A 17,290-nucleotide genomic window follows, 5' to 3' on the forward strand; every position below is an offset into this window, starting at 1 on the left:
TTATGGGCCTATAGAACTGCATATAAAAATCCTATGGGTATGTCTCCGTATAAAATGGTCTATGGAAAAGCATGTCACTTACCTCTCGAACTAGAACACAAGGCTTATTGGGCTATTAAAGAACTTAATTATGATTTTAAACTTGCCGGTGAGAAGAGGTTATTTGATATTAGCTCACTTGATGAATGGAGAACCCAAGCCTACGAAAATGCCAAGTTGTTTAAAGAAAAGGTTAAAAGATGGCATGACAAAAGGATACAAAAGGGTGAGTTCAATGTAGGTGACTATGTATTGCTATACAACTCTTGTTTAAGATTTTTTGCAGGAAAACTTCTCTCTAAATGGGAAGGTCCCTGCATTATCGAGGAGGTCTACCGTTCCGGTGCCATAAAAATCAACAACTTCGTAGGCACAAATCCGAAGGTGGTGAACGGTCAAAGAATCAAACATTACATCTCAAGTAATCCCATAAATGTTGAAACCAATGTTATTGAAACCGTAACCCTGGAGGAATACATAAGGGACACTTTCCGGAACGTTTAAGACTCCGAAAAGGAATAGGTATGTGGTACGGTAAGTAAACCGACTCCAAAATAGTTTTTAAGGCAATATTTCTTCGTTTTGGAATATTTAGAAAATAGAAAAATAAGCAGCGGTCCGGGAAGGACACGAGGGCTCCACGAGGGTGGAGGGCGCGCCCTACCCTACTGGGCGCGCCCCCCTACCTCATGGGCACCTTGTGTGCTCTCCGGACTCCATTTTCGTACACGACACGTATTTTGGTCGGTAAAAATTCATTATATAATCTCCCGGGGGTTTTGACTCCCGTATCATGCAAAAATCTCCTGTCTTTGTTTCGAGCTATTTTTCTGATAGTTCTAGATTATCATGGCGTCTCCAAGTGCTCCCAAGGACAAGTTCATTGAGAAGGTCATCAACCCTTACCTCGCGGAGGTGCAGCGACACCCTCAAACCATTGAGATGCGTGATGGTTGCTGCACATCCGTGATGCTGAGGGACCAAAGGGGACCGGAAGCGTGGAGATGAGGCTCGAAGCAATGGAGCAACAAGTTTTCAAGTGTCAGGGGATGGTGGAGCGTGGACTCAACTCCAACCACATGATGATCGCAGAATTCACCAACAAACACAAGCTGGATGCGGACAACATCAGGGAGACCATCTTCAAGCTTCATGAGAAAATTGAGCACCTTCAAGCTCAAATTTATGACCTGCAAAACCAATACTGTGAGTATGAATATAGATTCAAAAGGATGAGTTTGGCCGCAGATTTGAGGATCCCGGAGACTCGATCATCTTTCTATGGTGAGCCTATGCCATGGAACAAGGACGACAAGCCTACGCCATCAACAAAATCACCACCGTCTCCATCAACAAAGAAGAATTGAGTATCTGGTATGGGCACTCCACTTGGCAACTACCAAGATTGGGGGAGTGCCCCGGTATCGTATCACCATCACTTTTATCTTTACCATTTTTCTTAGTTTGATCCTTTTGGTAATATCTTGATCTAGTAGAATAAAAGTTCTTAGTATGATCTAGTTGTGAGTTTTGCTTTATTATCCTTCTATGTAATCGAGTCCGTGATCTATATAATAAAGATTAGTATTGAGTCAAGGGCTTGATTATTTTGCCATGACCCTAAGTGAATAAAAGAAAAGAGGAAGAAATAAAAAGAAACAAAGAGATCATATGAATCTTATGGAGAGTAATGAGCTCACATAGAAAGAGTCTGATGATTAAAAGTTGTTGAGGGTTGACAAATACAGTTTTGGGCATCGTTGCAATTAATAGGAAGTAATAAAGAAAGAGAGGTCTTCACATATAAATATACTATCTTGGACATCTTTTATGATTGTGAGCACTCATTAAAATATGACATGCTAAAGAGTTGACATTGGACAAGGAAGACAACGTAATGGGTTATGTTTTCTTACATCTGAAATAAATTATATTGTCTTGGATCTTCCAACATGATGAGCTTGCCTTTCCCCCTCACGCTAGCCAAATTCATTGCACCAAGTAGAGATACTACTTGTGCTTCCAAATACCCTTAAACCAGTCTTGCCATAAGAGTCCACCATATCTACCTATGGATTGAATAAGATCCTTCAAGTAAGTTCTCATCGGTGCAAAGCAATAAAAATTGCTCTTTAAATATGTATGATTGATTGGTGTGGAGGAAATAAGCTTTATACGATCGTGTGATATGGAAGTAATAAAAGCGACAGACTGTGTAATAAAGGTCCATATCACAAGTGGAAATATAAAGTGATGTTCTTTCGCATTAAGATTTTGTGCATCCAACCATAAAAGTGCATGACAACCTCTGCTTCCCTCTGCGAAGGGCCTATCTTTTACTTTTATCTCCTACATTGCATAAGAGTCATGGTGATATTCACCCTTCCTTTTTACACTTTATCCTTTGGCAAACACAATATGTTGGAAAGATCCTGGTATATATGGCTAATTGGATGTGAGTTTTCATGAACTATTACTGTTGACATTACCCTTGAGGTAAAACGTTGGGAGGCAAAATTATAAGCCCCTATCTTTCTCTGTGTCCGATTAAAACTCCATACCCATAAGTATTACGTGAGTGTCAGTAATTGTGAAAGATTATATGATAGTTGAGTATGTGGACTTGCTGAAAAGCTCTTATACATTGACTCTTTCCTATGTTACGATAAATTGCAATTGCTACAATGACCGAGATTGTAGTTTGTTGGTTTTCAATGAAATTTACGATTCATACTTGATATTGTGATTGAATTATTACTCTAGCATTAGAGATTATATGACAAAGAATTATATGAGTTGTTGTTATAAGAATGATCATGATGCCCTCATGTCCGTATTTTATTTTTATCGACACCTCTATCTCTAAACATGTGGACATATTTTTCGATTTCGGATTTTCGCTTGAGGACAAGCGAGGTCTAAGCTTGGGGGAGTTGATACGTCCATTTTGCATCATGCTTTTATATCGATATTCATTGCATTATGGGATGTTATTACACATTATGTCACAATAATTATGCCCATTCTCTCTTATTTTACATGGTTTACATAAAGAGGGAGAATGCCGGTGATACGTCTCCAACGTATCTATAATTTCTGATTGCTCCATGCTATATTATCTACTCTTTTAGACATTATTGGGATTTATTTCCCACTTTTATATTATTTTTGGGGCTAACCTATTAACCGGAGGCCCAGCCCAGAATTGTTTTTTTGCCTATTTTAGGGTTTCGAAGAAAAGGAATATCAAATGGAGTCCAAACGGAATGAAACCTTCGGAAACATGATTTTCTCATCAGATAAGATCCAACAGACTTGGACCCTCCGTCAAGAAAGCCACGAGGTGGTCACGAGGGTAGGGGCGCCCCCCCTAGGGCGCGCCCCCTGCCTCGTGGGCCCCTCAAAGCTCCACCGATGTACTTCTTCCTCCTATATATATCCACGTACCCCCAAACGATCGGGGACGGAGCCAAAAACCTAATTCCACCGCTGCAACTTTCTGTATCCACGAGATCCCATCTTGGGGCCTGTTCCGGAGCTCCGTCGGAGGGGGCATCGATCACGGAGGGCTTCTACATCATCATCCAAGCCCCTCCTATGAAGTGTGAGTAGTTTACTTCAGACCTACGGGTCCATAGCTAGTAGCTAGATGGCTTCTTCTCTCTTTTTCGATCTCAATACAATGTTCTCCCCCTCTCTTGTGGAGATCTATTCGATGTAATCTTCTTTTTGCGGTGTGTTTGTTGAGACCGATGAATTGTGGGTTTATGATCCAGTCTATCTATGAATAATACTTGGATCTTCTCTGAATTCTTTTATGTATGATTGGTTATCTTTGCAAGTCTCTTCGAATTATCAGTTTGGTTTGGCCTACTAGATTGGTTGTTCTTGCCATGGGAGAAGTGCTTAGCTTTGGGTTCAATCTTGCGGTGTCCTTTCCCAGTGACAGAAGGGGAAGCAAGGCACGTATTGTACTGTTGCCATCGAGGATAACAAGATGGGGTTTTTATCATATTGCATGAAATTATCCCTCTACATCATGTCATCTTGCTTAAGGCGTTACTCTGTTTTTAACTTAATACTCTAGATGCATACTGGATAGCGGTCGGTGAGTGGAGTAATAGTAGTAGATGCAGAATCGTTTTGGTCTACTTGTCTCAGACGTGATGCCTATATACATGATCATACCTAGATATTCTCATAACTATGCTCAATTCTGTCAATTGCTCAACAGTAATTTGTTCACCCACCGTAGAATACTTATGCTGTTGAGAGAAGCCACTAGTGAAACCTATGGCCCCCGGGTCTCTTTCTCATCATATCAATCTCCATTACTTTATTATTGCTTTGCTTTTACTTTGCTTTTACTTTATTTACTGTGCATCTCTATACCAAAAATACCAAACATATTATTTATCATCTCTATCAAATCTCACTTTCGTAAGTGACCGTGAAGGGATTGACAACCCCTAAGCGCGTTGGTTGCGTTGAGCTATTGTTTTTGTGTAGGTACGAGGGACTTGAGCGTAGCCTCCTACTGGATTGATACCTTGGTTCTCAAAAACTGAGGGAAATACTTACGCTACTTTGCTACATCATCGCTTCGTCTTCGGGGAAATCCAACGTAGTGCTCAAGAGGTAGCAAGAAGAAGCATCCCCAAGCTTAATTCCTGCTCGTCCTCGAGTAGGTAAATGATAAAAACAGAATTTTTGATGCGGAGTGCTATGTGGCATAATTTTAATGTAATTCTTCTTAATTGTGGTATGAATATTCAGATCCGAAAGATTCAAGAAAAAAGTTCATATTGACATAAAAATGATAATACTTCAAGCATACTAACTAAGCAATTATGTCTTCTCAAAATAACATGGCCAAAGAAAGTTCATCCCTACAAAATCATATAGTTTAGTCATGTTTCATTTTCGTCACACAAGAATGCTATCACCGATGACAAGCCAAGAAATTGTTTCATACTTTAGTAATCTCAAACCTATAAACTTTCACACAATATATGAGCACGAGCCATGGACATAGCACTATGGGTGGAATAGAATATAATGAGGGGGTTATGTGGAGAAGACAAAAAAGGAGAAAGTCTCACATCAACGAGGCTAATCAATGGGCTATGGAGATGCCCACCGATTGATGTTAATGCAAGGAGTAGGGATTGCCATGCAACGGATGCACTAGAGCTATAAATGTATGAAAGCTCAACAAAAGAAACTAGTGGATGTGCATCCAACTTGCTTGCTCACGAAGACCTAGGGCACTTGAGGAGGCCCATTGTTGGAATATACAAGCCAAGTTCTATAATGAAAAATTCCCACTAGTATATGAAAGTGATAACATGAGAGACTCTCTACTATGAAGATCAACTTTGAAGCACAAGTGTGGTAAAAGGATAGTAACATTGTCCCTTCTCTCTTTTTCTCTCATTTTTTGGGCCTTCTCCTTTTTTATGGCCTTTCTCTTTTTTGGGGCCTTCTCTTTTTTATGGCCTTTCTTTTTTTATTCCTCACTTGGGACAATGCTCTAATAATGATGATGATCACACTTCTATTTATTTACAACTCAATGATTACAACTCGATACTAGAACAAAGATGACTCTATGTGAATGCCTCCGGCGGTGTACCGGGATATGCAATGAACCAAGAGTGACATGTATGAAAGAATTATGAACGATGGCTTTGCCACAAATACTATGTCAACTACATGATCATGCTAAGCAATATGACAATGATGAATGTGTCATGATGAACGGAATGATGGAAAGTTGCATGGCAATATATCTCGGAATGGCTATGGAAATGCCATAATAGGTCGGTATGGTGGCTGTTTTGAGGAAGATATAAGGAGTTTTATGTGTTAAAGAGCGTATCATATCACGGGGTTTGGATGCACCGGCGAAGTTTGCGCCAACTCTCAATGTGAGAAAGGGCAATGCACGGTACCGAAGAGGCTAGCAAGGATGGAAGGGTGAGAGTGCGTATAATCCATGGACTCAACATTAGTCATAAAGAACTCACATACTTATTGCAAAAATCTACAAGTCATTAAAAACCTCGGCACTACGCGCATGCTCCCAGGGGGATAGATTGGTAGGAAAAGACCATCGCTCGTCCCTGACCGCCACTCATAAGGAAAACAATTAAATAACACCTCATGTTTCAAATTTGTTGCATAACGTTTACCATACGTGCATGCTACGGGACTTGCAAACCTCAACACAAGTAATTTCTCAATTTCACAACTACTCAACTAGCACGACTTTGATATTATTACCTCCATATCTCAAAACAATCATTAAGCATCAAACTTTTCTTAGTATTCAACACACTCATAAGAAAGTTTTATTATTAATCTTGCATACCAAGCATATTAGGGTTTTAAGAAAATTACCATGCTATTAAGACTCTCAAAATAATCTAAGTGAAGCATGAGAGATCAATAGTTTCTATAAAGCGAATCCACCACCGTGCTCTAAAAGATATAAGTGAAGCACTAGAGCAAAACTATAAAGCTCAAAAGATATAAGTGAAGCACATAGAGTATTCTATCAAATTCCAAATCATGTATGGATCTCTCAAAAGGTGTGTAAAGCAAGGATGATTGTGGTAGACCAACAATAAAAGACTCAAATCATAAAAGACGCTTCAAGCAAAACACATATCATGTGGTGAATAAAGATATAGCTCCAAGTAAAGTTACCAATACAAGTAGACGAAAGAGGGGATGCCTTCCGGGGCATCCCCAAGCTTTGGCTTTTAGGTGTCCTTATATTATCTTGGGGTGCCATGGGCATCCCCAAGCTTAGGTTCTTGCCACTTCTTGTTCCATAATCCATCAAATCTTTACCTAAAACTTGAAAACTTCACAACACAAAACTTAAAGTAGAAAATCTCGTGAGCTCCATTAGCGAAAGAAAACAAAAGACCACTTCAAGGTACTGTAATGAACTCATTCTATTTTTATATTGGTGTTATACCTACTGTATTACAACTTCTCTATGGATTATAAACTATTTTACAAACCATAGATTCATCAAAATAAGCAAACAACACACGAAAAACAGAATCTGTCAAAAACAGAACTGTCTGTAGTAATCTGTAGCTAGCGCAAGATCTGGAACACCAAAAATTCTAAAATAAATAGCTGGACATGAGGAATTTATCTATTAATCATCTGCAAAAATAATTAACTAAATATCAGTTTCCAAATAAAAATGACAGCAGTTCTCGTGAGCGCTAAAGTTTCTGTTTTTTTACAGCAAGTTCAACAAGACTTTCCCCGGGTCTTCCCAGCGGTTGTACTTGGCACAAACACTAATTAAACACAAAAAACACAACCAAAACAGAGGCTAAATAATTTATTTATTAATAAACAGGAGCAAAAAGCAAGGAATAAAAATAAAATTGGGTTGCCTCCCAACAAGCGCTATCGTTTAACGCCCCTAGCTAGGCATAACAAGCAGGAATAGATCTAGGTATTGCCATCTTTGGTAGGCAATTCTTCAATGAGGCATATATTTCCCTTAGGAATTTCTTTCTTTCTAGTGATTATCAAACTCTTAGGCACAAGATCGAAAAATTCATTTGTAGCAATTGGTTCCTTAATGATAGCAAAAAGATTGGGATGAATACTTATAGATTTAAGATTCGCAGTTTCCTTACTAGATGATTCACCCTTATTTTTATGAACATACATAAGCTTGGAAATTTTAGTAGGAGGACTTGGAGTATTCTTTACGGAATAAAAAGCGGTTCCCAAGTTTGTAATGATACCCTCAAGTTTATCAATTCTAGTAGAATCTAACTTTATCTTCTCATTAACTACGGGTTCCTTTTCCTTAATATTTTTCAAAGTCATTCCTACCTTAGATCCATATTGAGTAATTTGATTGTGGATATTTTTGTCTAGATTTTCAATCAATTCAATAGTAGCAACTTTATTTTCAATAATTTCAAGTCTTTGCATAACATGCTCCAAAGTTAACATAGTTCCATTAACCAAAAGAGGTGGTGAGCCAAATAAATCTAACATAGCATTATAAGAATCAAAAGTATGGCTACCCAAGAAAGTCCCTCCGGTAATGGTATCAAGGATATATCTATACTCCCTCAAAAAGAAGGATATATATATATATATACTCCCTCATTGGGATTCACTAGAATTGAACTATGTTAACAGAGGATATATATACTCCCTCAAAAAAAAAGGAGTATATATATATATATACTCCCTCAAAAAGAAGGATATATACTCCCTCATTGGGATTCTCTGGTGTGTCAACAACAGGTTCACTAGAAGCATGCAAAGTCCTATCATTTTTCTTTTTCTTCTTCTTAGAAGGACTAGGTTTATCAACATTAGTTCTCTGAGAATCTTCCTCAACTCTCTTAGGGTGACCCCCAGGATACAGAGGTTCCTGAGTCATTTTACCCCCTCTAGTCACAACTCTAACAGCATTATCATTTTTCTTCTTATTTAATTCATTGAGCAAATCATCTTGTGCACTTGTTCTACCTGAGTGGTGCTACCTCTTGAGCACTGCATTGGATTTGCCCGAAGAGGAAGGGATGATGCAGTAAAGTAGCGTAAGTATTTCCCTCAGTTTTTGAGAACCAAGGTATCAATCCAGTAGGAGGCTACGCTCGAGTCCCTCGTACCTACACAAAAACAATAGCTCAACGCAACCAACACGCTTAGGGGTTGTCAATCCCTTCACAGTCACTTACGAAAGTGAGATCTGATAGAGATGATAAATAATATTTTTGGTGTAGAGATGCAAATTAAATAAAGTAAAAGCAAAGTAAAAGCAAAGCAATAATAAAGTAATGGAGATTGAGATGATGAGAAAGAGACGCGGGGGCCATAGGTTTCACTAGTGGCTTCTCTCAAGAGCATAAGTATTCTACGGTGGGTCAACAAATTACTGTTGAGCAATTGACAGAATTGAGCATAGTTATGAAAATATCTAGGTATGATCATGTATATAGGCATCACGTCCGAGACAAGTAGACCGAAACGATTATGCATCTACTACTATTACTCCACTCATCGACCGCTATCCAGCATGCATCTAGAGTATTAAGTTAAAAACAGAGTAACGCCTTAAGCAAGATGACATGATGTACAGGGATAATTTCATGCAATATGATAAAAACCCCATCTTGTTATCCTCGATGGCAACAATACAATACGTGCCTTGCTGCCCCTTCTGTCACTGGGAAAGGACACCGCAAGATTGAACCCAAAGCTAAGCACTTATCCCATGGCAAGAACAACCAATCTAGTAGGCCAAACCAAACTGATAATTCGAAGAGACTTGCAAAGATAACCAATCATACATAAAAGAATTCAGAGAAGATCCAAGTATTATTCATAGATAGACTGGATCATAAACCCACAATTCATCAGTCTCAACAAACACACCGCAAAAAGAAGATTACATCGAATAGATCTCCACAAGAGAGGGGGAGAACATTGTATTGAGATCGAAAAAGAGAGAAGAAGCCATCTAGCTACTAGCTATGGACCCGTAGGTCTGAAGTAAACTACTCACACTTCATAGGAGGGGCTTGGATGATGATGTAGAAGCCCTCCGTGATCGATGCCCCCTCCGACGGAGCTCCGGAACAGGCCCCAAGATGGGATCTCGTGGATACAGAAAGTTGCAGCGGTGGAATTAGGTTTTTGGCTCCGTCCCCGATCGTTTGGGGGTACGTGGATATATATAGGAGGAAGAAGTACATCGGTGGAGCTTCGAGGGGCCCACGAGGCAGGGGGCGCGCCCTAGGGGGGGCGCCCCTACCCTCGTGACCACCTCGTGGCTTTCTTGACGGAGGGTCCAAGTCTGTTGGATCTTATCTGATGAGAAAATCATGTTTCCGAAGGTTTCATTCCGTTTGGACTCCATTTGATATTCCTTTTCTTCGAAACCCTAAAAAAGAATTCAGAGAATATTCAAATATTATTCATAGATAGACAGTATCATAAACCGACAATTCATCGGTCTCAACAAACACATCGCAAAAAGAAGATTACATCGAATAGATCTCCACAAGAGAGGGGAAGAACACTGTATTGAGATCCAAGAAGAGAGAAGAAGCCATCTAGCTACTAGCTATGGACCCGTAGGTCCGAAGTAAACTACTCACACTTCATTGGAGGGGCTTGGAGGATGATGTAGAAGCCCTCCGTGATCGATGCCCCCTCCGGCGGAGCTCCGGAACATGCCCCAAGATGAGATCTCGTGGATACAGAAACTTGCGGCGGTGGAATTAGGTTTTTGGCTCAGTCCCCGATCATTTGGGGGTACGTGGATATATATAGGAGGAATAAGTACGTCGGTGGAGCTTCGAGGTGCCCACGAGGTAGGGGGCGCGCCTAGGGGGCGCCCCTACCCTCGTGACCACCTCGTGGCTTTCTTGACGGAGGGTCCAAGTCTCTTGGATCTTATCTGATGAGAAAATCACGTTTCCGAAGGTTTCATTCCATTTGGACTCCGTTTGATATTCCTTTTCTTCGAAACCCTAAAACAGGCAAAAAAAACAGCAATTCTCGGCTGGGCCTCCGGTTAATAGGTTAGTCCCAAAAATAATATAAAAGTGGAAAATAAAGCCCAATAATGTCTAAAACAGTAAATAATATAGCATGGAGCAATCAAAAATTATAGATCCGTTGGATACGTATCAAGTATCCCCAAGCTTAATTCATGCTCGTCCTGGAGTAGGTAAATGATAAAAACAGAATTTTTGATGCGGAGTGCTACTTGGCATAATGTTAATGTAATTCTTCTTAATTGTGGTATGAATATTCAGATCCAAAAGATTCAAGACAAAAGTTTATATTGACATAAAAATGATAATACTTCAAGCATACTAACTAAGAAATTATGTCTTCTCAAAATAACATGGCCAAAGAAAGTTCATCCCTACAAAATCATATAGTTTAGTCATGTTTCATTTTCGTCACACAAGAATGCTATCATCATGCACAACCCCGATGACAAGCCAAGCAATTGTTTCATAGTTTAGTAATCTCAAACCTATAAACTTTCACACAATATATGAGCGCGAGCCATGGACATAGCACTATGGGTGGAATAGAATATAATGAGGGGGTTATGTGGAGAAGACAAAAAAGGAGAAAGTCTCACATCAACGAGGCTAATCAATGGGCTATGGAGATGCCCACCGATTGATGTTAATGCAAGGAGTAGGGATTGCCATGCAATGGATGCACTAGAGATATAAATGTATGAAAGCTCAACAAAAGAAACTAGTGGGTGTGCATCCAACTTGCTTGCTCACGAAGACCTAGGGCACTTGAGGAGGCCCATTGTTGGAATATACAAGCCAAGTTATATAATGAAAAATTCCCACTAGTATATCAAAGTGAGAACATGAGAGACTCTCTACTATGAAGATCATGGTGCTACTTTGAAGCACAAGTGTGGTAAAAGGATAGTAACATTGTCCCTTCTCTCTTTTTCTCTCATTTTTTTGGGCCTTCTCTCTTTTTTTGGGCCTTCTCTTTTTTTATGGCCTTTCTTTTTTTATTACTCACTTGGGACAATGCTCTAATAATGATGATCATCACACTTCTATTTATTTACAACTCGATACTAGAACAAAGATAACTCTATGTGAATGCCTCTGGCAGTGTACCGGGATATGTAATGAACCAAGAGTGACATGTATGAAAGAATTATGAACGGTGGCTTTGCCACAAATACTATGTCAACTACATGATCATGCTAAGCAATATGACGATGATGAATGTGTCATGATGAACATAATGATGGAAAGTTGCATTGCAATATATATCTCGGAATGGCTATGGAATTGCCATAATAGGTAGGTATGGTGGCTGTTTTGAGGAAGATATAAGGAGGTTTATCTGTGAAAGAGCGTATCATATCATAGGGTTTGGACGCACCGGTGAAGTTTGCGCCAACTCTCAATGTGAGAAAGGGCAATGCACGGTACCGAAGAGGATAGCAAGGATGGAAGGGTGAGAGTGCGTATAATCCATGGACTCAACATTAGTCATAAAGAACTCACACACTTATTGCAAAAATCTACAAGTCATCAAAAACCTCGGCACTACGCGCATGCTCCTAGGGGGACAGATTGGTAGGAAAAGACCATCGCTCGTCCCCAACCGCCACTCATAAGGAAGACAATCAAATAACACCTCATGTTTCAAATTTGTTGCATAACGTTTACCATACATGCATGCTACGGGACTTGCAAACCTCAACACAAGTACTCCCTCTATAAACTAATATAAGAGCATTTAGGTAACTAAAATAGTGATCTAAATGCTCTTATATTAGTTTACGGAGGGAGTATTTCTCAATTTCACAACTACTCAACTAGCATGACTTTGATATTATTACCTCCATATCTCAAAACAATCATCAAGCATCAAACTTTTCTTAGTATTCAACACACTCATAAGAAAGTTTTATTATTAATTCTGCATACCAAGCATATTAAGATTTTAAGCAAATTACCATGCTATTCAGACTCTCAAAATAATCTAAGTGAAGCATGAGAGATCAAAAGTTTCTATAAAAAAAATCCACCACCATGCTCTAAAAGATATAAGTGAAGCACTAGAGCAAAACTATAAAGCTCAAAAGATATAAGTGAAGCACATAGAGTATTCTATCAAATTCCAAATCATGTATGGCTCTATCAAAAGGTGTGTACAGCAAGGATGATTGTGGTAGACTAACAAGCGGATAATCAAATCATAAAAGACGCTCCAAGCAAAACACATATCATGTGGTGAATAAAAATATAGCTCCAAGTAAAGTTACCGATAGAAGTAGACGAAAGAGGGGATGCCTTCCGGGGCATCCCCAAGCTTTGGCTTTTAGGTGTCCTTAGATTATCTTGGGGGTGCCTTGGTCATCCCCAAGCTTAGGTTCTTGCCACTTCTTATTCCATAATCCATCAAATCTTTACCCAAAACATGAAAACTTCACAACACAAAACTTAAAGTAGAAAAACTTGTGAGCGCCGTTAGCGAAAGAAAACAAAAGACTACTTCAAGGTACTGTAATGAACTCATTCATTATTTATATTTGTGTTATACCTACTATATTACAACTTCTCTATGGATTATAAACTATTTTACTAGCCATAGATTCATCAAAATAAGCAAACAACACACGAAAAACAGAATCTGTCAAAAACAGAACAGTCTGTAGTAATCTGTAGCTAGCGCAAGATATGGAACCCCAAAAATTCCAAAATAAATTGATAGACGTTAGGAATTTATCTATTAATCATATTAAAAAATAAATAACTAAATATCACTTTCCAAATAAAAATGACAGCAGTTCTCATGGCGCTAAAGTTTCTGTTTTTTACAGCAAGTTCAACAAGACTTTCCCCAAGTCTTCCCAACGATTCTACTTGGCACAAACACTAATTAAACACAAAAAACACAACCAAAACAGAGGCTAAATAATTTATTTATTACTAAACAGGATCAAAAATCAAGGAATAAAAATAAAATTGGGTTGCCTCCCAACAAGAGCTATCGTTTAACGCCCCTAGCTAGGCATAACAAGAAAGAATAGATCTAGGTATTGCCATCTTTGGTAGGCAATTCTTCAATGAGGCATCTATTTCCCTTAGGAATTTCTTTCTTTCTAGTGATTATCAAACTCTTAGGCACAAGATCGAAAAATTCATTTGTAGCAATTGGTTCCTTAATGACAGCAAAAAGATTGGGATGAATACTTATAGATTTAAGATCTGTAGTTTCCTTACTAGATGATTCACCCTTATTTTTGGAACATACATAAGCTTGGTAATTTTAGTAGGAGGACTTGGAGTATTCTTTACAGAAGAAAAAGCGGTTCCCAAGTTTGTAATGATACCCTCAAGTTTATCAATTCTAGTAGAATCTAAGTTTATCTTCTCATTAACTATGGGTTCATTTTCCTTAATATTTTTCAAAGTCATTCCTACCTTAGATCCATATTGAGTAATTTTATTGTGGATCTTTTTGTCTAGATTTTAAATCAATTCAATAGTAGCAACTTTATTTTCAATAATTTCAAGTCTTTGCATAACATGCTCCAAAGTTAACATAGTCCATTAACCAAAAGAGGTGGTGAGCCAAATAAATCTAACATAGCATTATAAGAATCAAAAGTATGGCTACCCAAGAAAGTCCCTCCGGTAATGGTATCAAGGATATATCTATACTCCCTCAAAAAAAGGATATATATATATATACACCAAGGATTAACACCTACATAAAAATTGCGGAGAAGAACTGAAGTAGATTGCTTCCTGGTAGATCTATTTTGAGCATTGCAAATTCTATACCAAGAATCTTTTAGATTTTCTCCCTCCTTTGTTTAAAATTTAGAACTTCATTCTCGGGAGACAACGGTGAAGATATGAGACTAGCCATGACGACAAGCAAACAAACTAACACACGAGCAAACAAAGAGCAACGGGCAAAAGAGGCAAATAGAGAGGGAGGATAGAGAGAGAGGGCGAACAAAAAGGCAAGGGTGAATTGGGGGGAGAGGAAAACGAGAGGCAAATGGCAAATAATGTAATGCGGGAGATAGGGATTGTGATGGCTACTTGGTATGTTGACTTTTACACAGACTCCCCGGCAACGGCGCCAGAAATTCTTCTTGCTACCTCTTGAGCACTGCGTTGGATTTGCCCGAAGAGGAAGGGATGATGCAGCAAAGTAGCGTAAGTATTTCCCTCAGTTTTTGAGAACCAAGGTATCAATCCAGTAGGAGGCTACGCTCGAGTCCCTCGTACCTACACAAAAACAATAGCTTAACCCAACCAATGGGCTTAGGGGTTGTCAATCCCTTCACGGTCACTTACGAAAGTGTGATATGATAGAGATGATAAATAATATTTTTGGTATTTTTCGTATAAAGATGCAAAGTAAATAAAGTAAAAGCAAAGTAAAATCAAAGCAATAATAAAGTAATGAAGATCGATATGATGAGAAAGAGACCCGAGGGCCATAGGTTTCACTAGTGGCTTCTCTCAAGAGCATAAGTATTCTACGGTGGGTGAACAAATTACTGTTAAGCAATTGACAGAATTGAGCATAGTTATGAGAATATCTAGGTATGACCATGTATATAGGCATCACGTCCAAGACAAGTAGACCGAAATGATTCTGCATCTACTACTATTACTCCACTCATCGACCGCTATCCAGCATGCATCTAGAGTATTAATTAAAAAACAGAGTAACGTCTTAAGCAAGATGACATGATGTAGAGGGATAATTTCATGCAATATGATAAAAACCCCATCTTGTTATCCTCGATGGCAACAATACAATATGTGCCTTGCCGCCCCATCTGTCACTGGGAAAGGACACCGCAAGATTGAACCCAAAGCTAAGCACTTCTCCCATGGAAAGAACAACCAATCTAGTAGGCCAAACCAAACTGATAATTCGAAGAGACTTGCAAAGATAACCAATCATACATACAAGAATTCATAGAAGATTCAAATATTATTCATAGATTGACTAGATCATAAACCCACAATTCATCGTTCTCAACAAACACACTGCAAAAAGAAGATTACATCGAATAGATCTCCACAAGAGAGGGGGAGAACATTGTATTGAGATCCAAAACGAGAGAAGAAGCCATCTAGCTACTAGATATGGACCCGTAGGTCTGAAGTAAACTACTCACACTTCATTGGAGGGGCTTGGATGATGATGTAGAAGCCCTCCGTGGTCGATGACCCCTCCGGCAGAGCTCCGGAACAGGCCCCAAGATGAGATCTCGTGGATACAGAAAGTTGCATCGGTGGAATTTGGTTTTTGGCTCCGTCCCCGATCGTTTGCGGGTACGTGGATATATATAGGAGGAAGAAGTACGTCGGTGGAGCTTCGAGGGGCCCATGAGGCAGGGGCGCGTGCCCTAGGGGGGCGCCCCCTACCCTCGTAACCACTTCGTGGCTTTCTTGATGGAGGGTCCAAGTCTCCTGGATCTTATCTGATGAGAAAATCACGTTTCCAAAGGTTTCATTCCGTTTGGACTCCGTTTGATATTCCTTTTCTTCGAAACCCTAAAACAGGCAAAAAACAGCAATTCTGGGCTGGGCCTCCGGTTAATAGGTTAGTCCCAAAAATAATCTAAAAGTGGAAAATAAAGCCCAATAATGTCTAAAACAGTAGATAATATAGCATGGAGCAATAAAAAATTATAGATATGTTGGAGACATATCAAGTGGTAACCATAGAAGCATGTTTACTAATAAGTTTAAGTTCTCCTTTAACTCTAGACATATAATCACTCAAGTGTTCAATCCTATAAGCAGTACCTTTCAATTGTCTACCAACATAAGCATTAGAGTTTTCTTGTTTAACAATAAAATTATCAAACTCATCCAAGCATTGGCTAGCAAACTTATTATGAGTAATATCACCTTCATAAAATCTATAGAGAGAATTTACCTTTACTACCCGTGTCGGGTTATCAAGACCATGTATCTCTTCAATAGGTGGTAAATTCTTAACATCTTCAGCTTTAATACCCTTTTCTTTCATAGATTTCATTGCCTCTTGCATATCTTCAGGACTGAGGAATAGAATACCCCTTTTCTTCGGAGTTGTCTTAGGGGTTGGTTTAGGAAATGTCCAATCATTATCATTATTCAATAGCAATTCAGCTTGCTCAACAGTTCTTTCCCTGAAAACACAACCAGCACAACTATCCTGGTGGTCTCTAGAAGCATCAGTTAGTCCATTATAAAGATATCAAGTATTTCATTTTTCTTGAGATGATGATCAGGCGAAGCATTAAGTACTCGAAGAAGCATCCCCCAAGCTTGTGGGAGACTCTCTTCTTCAATTTGCACAAAATTATATATTTCCCTTAAGGCAGCTTGTTTCTTATGAACGGGGAAATATTTAGCAGAGAAGTAACAAATCATATCCTGGGGACTACGCACACAACCAGGATCAAGAGAATTAAACCATGTTTTAGCATCACCCTTTAATGAGAATGGAAATGACTTAAGGATATAGAAGTAACGAATTTTTTCCTTATGAGTGAATAGGGTGGCTATATCATTCAATTTAGTAAGATGTGCCACAACAGTTTCAGATTCATAGGCATAAAAAGGATCAGATTCAACCAAAGTAATTAACTCAGGATCGACAGAGAAATCATAATCCTTATCAGAAATACAGATAGGTGAAGTAGCAAAAGCAGGGTCAT

The sequence above is a fragment of the Triticum urartu genome, chromosome 2A (assembly GCF_056163025.1).
Source record: "Triticum urartu cultivar PI428250 chromosome 2A, HENAU_Tu73, whole genome shotgun sequence".
Classification (NCBI taxonomy): Eukaryota; Viridiplantae; Streptophyta; class Magnoliopsida; order Poales; family Poaceae; genus Triticum; species Triticum urartu.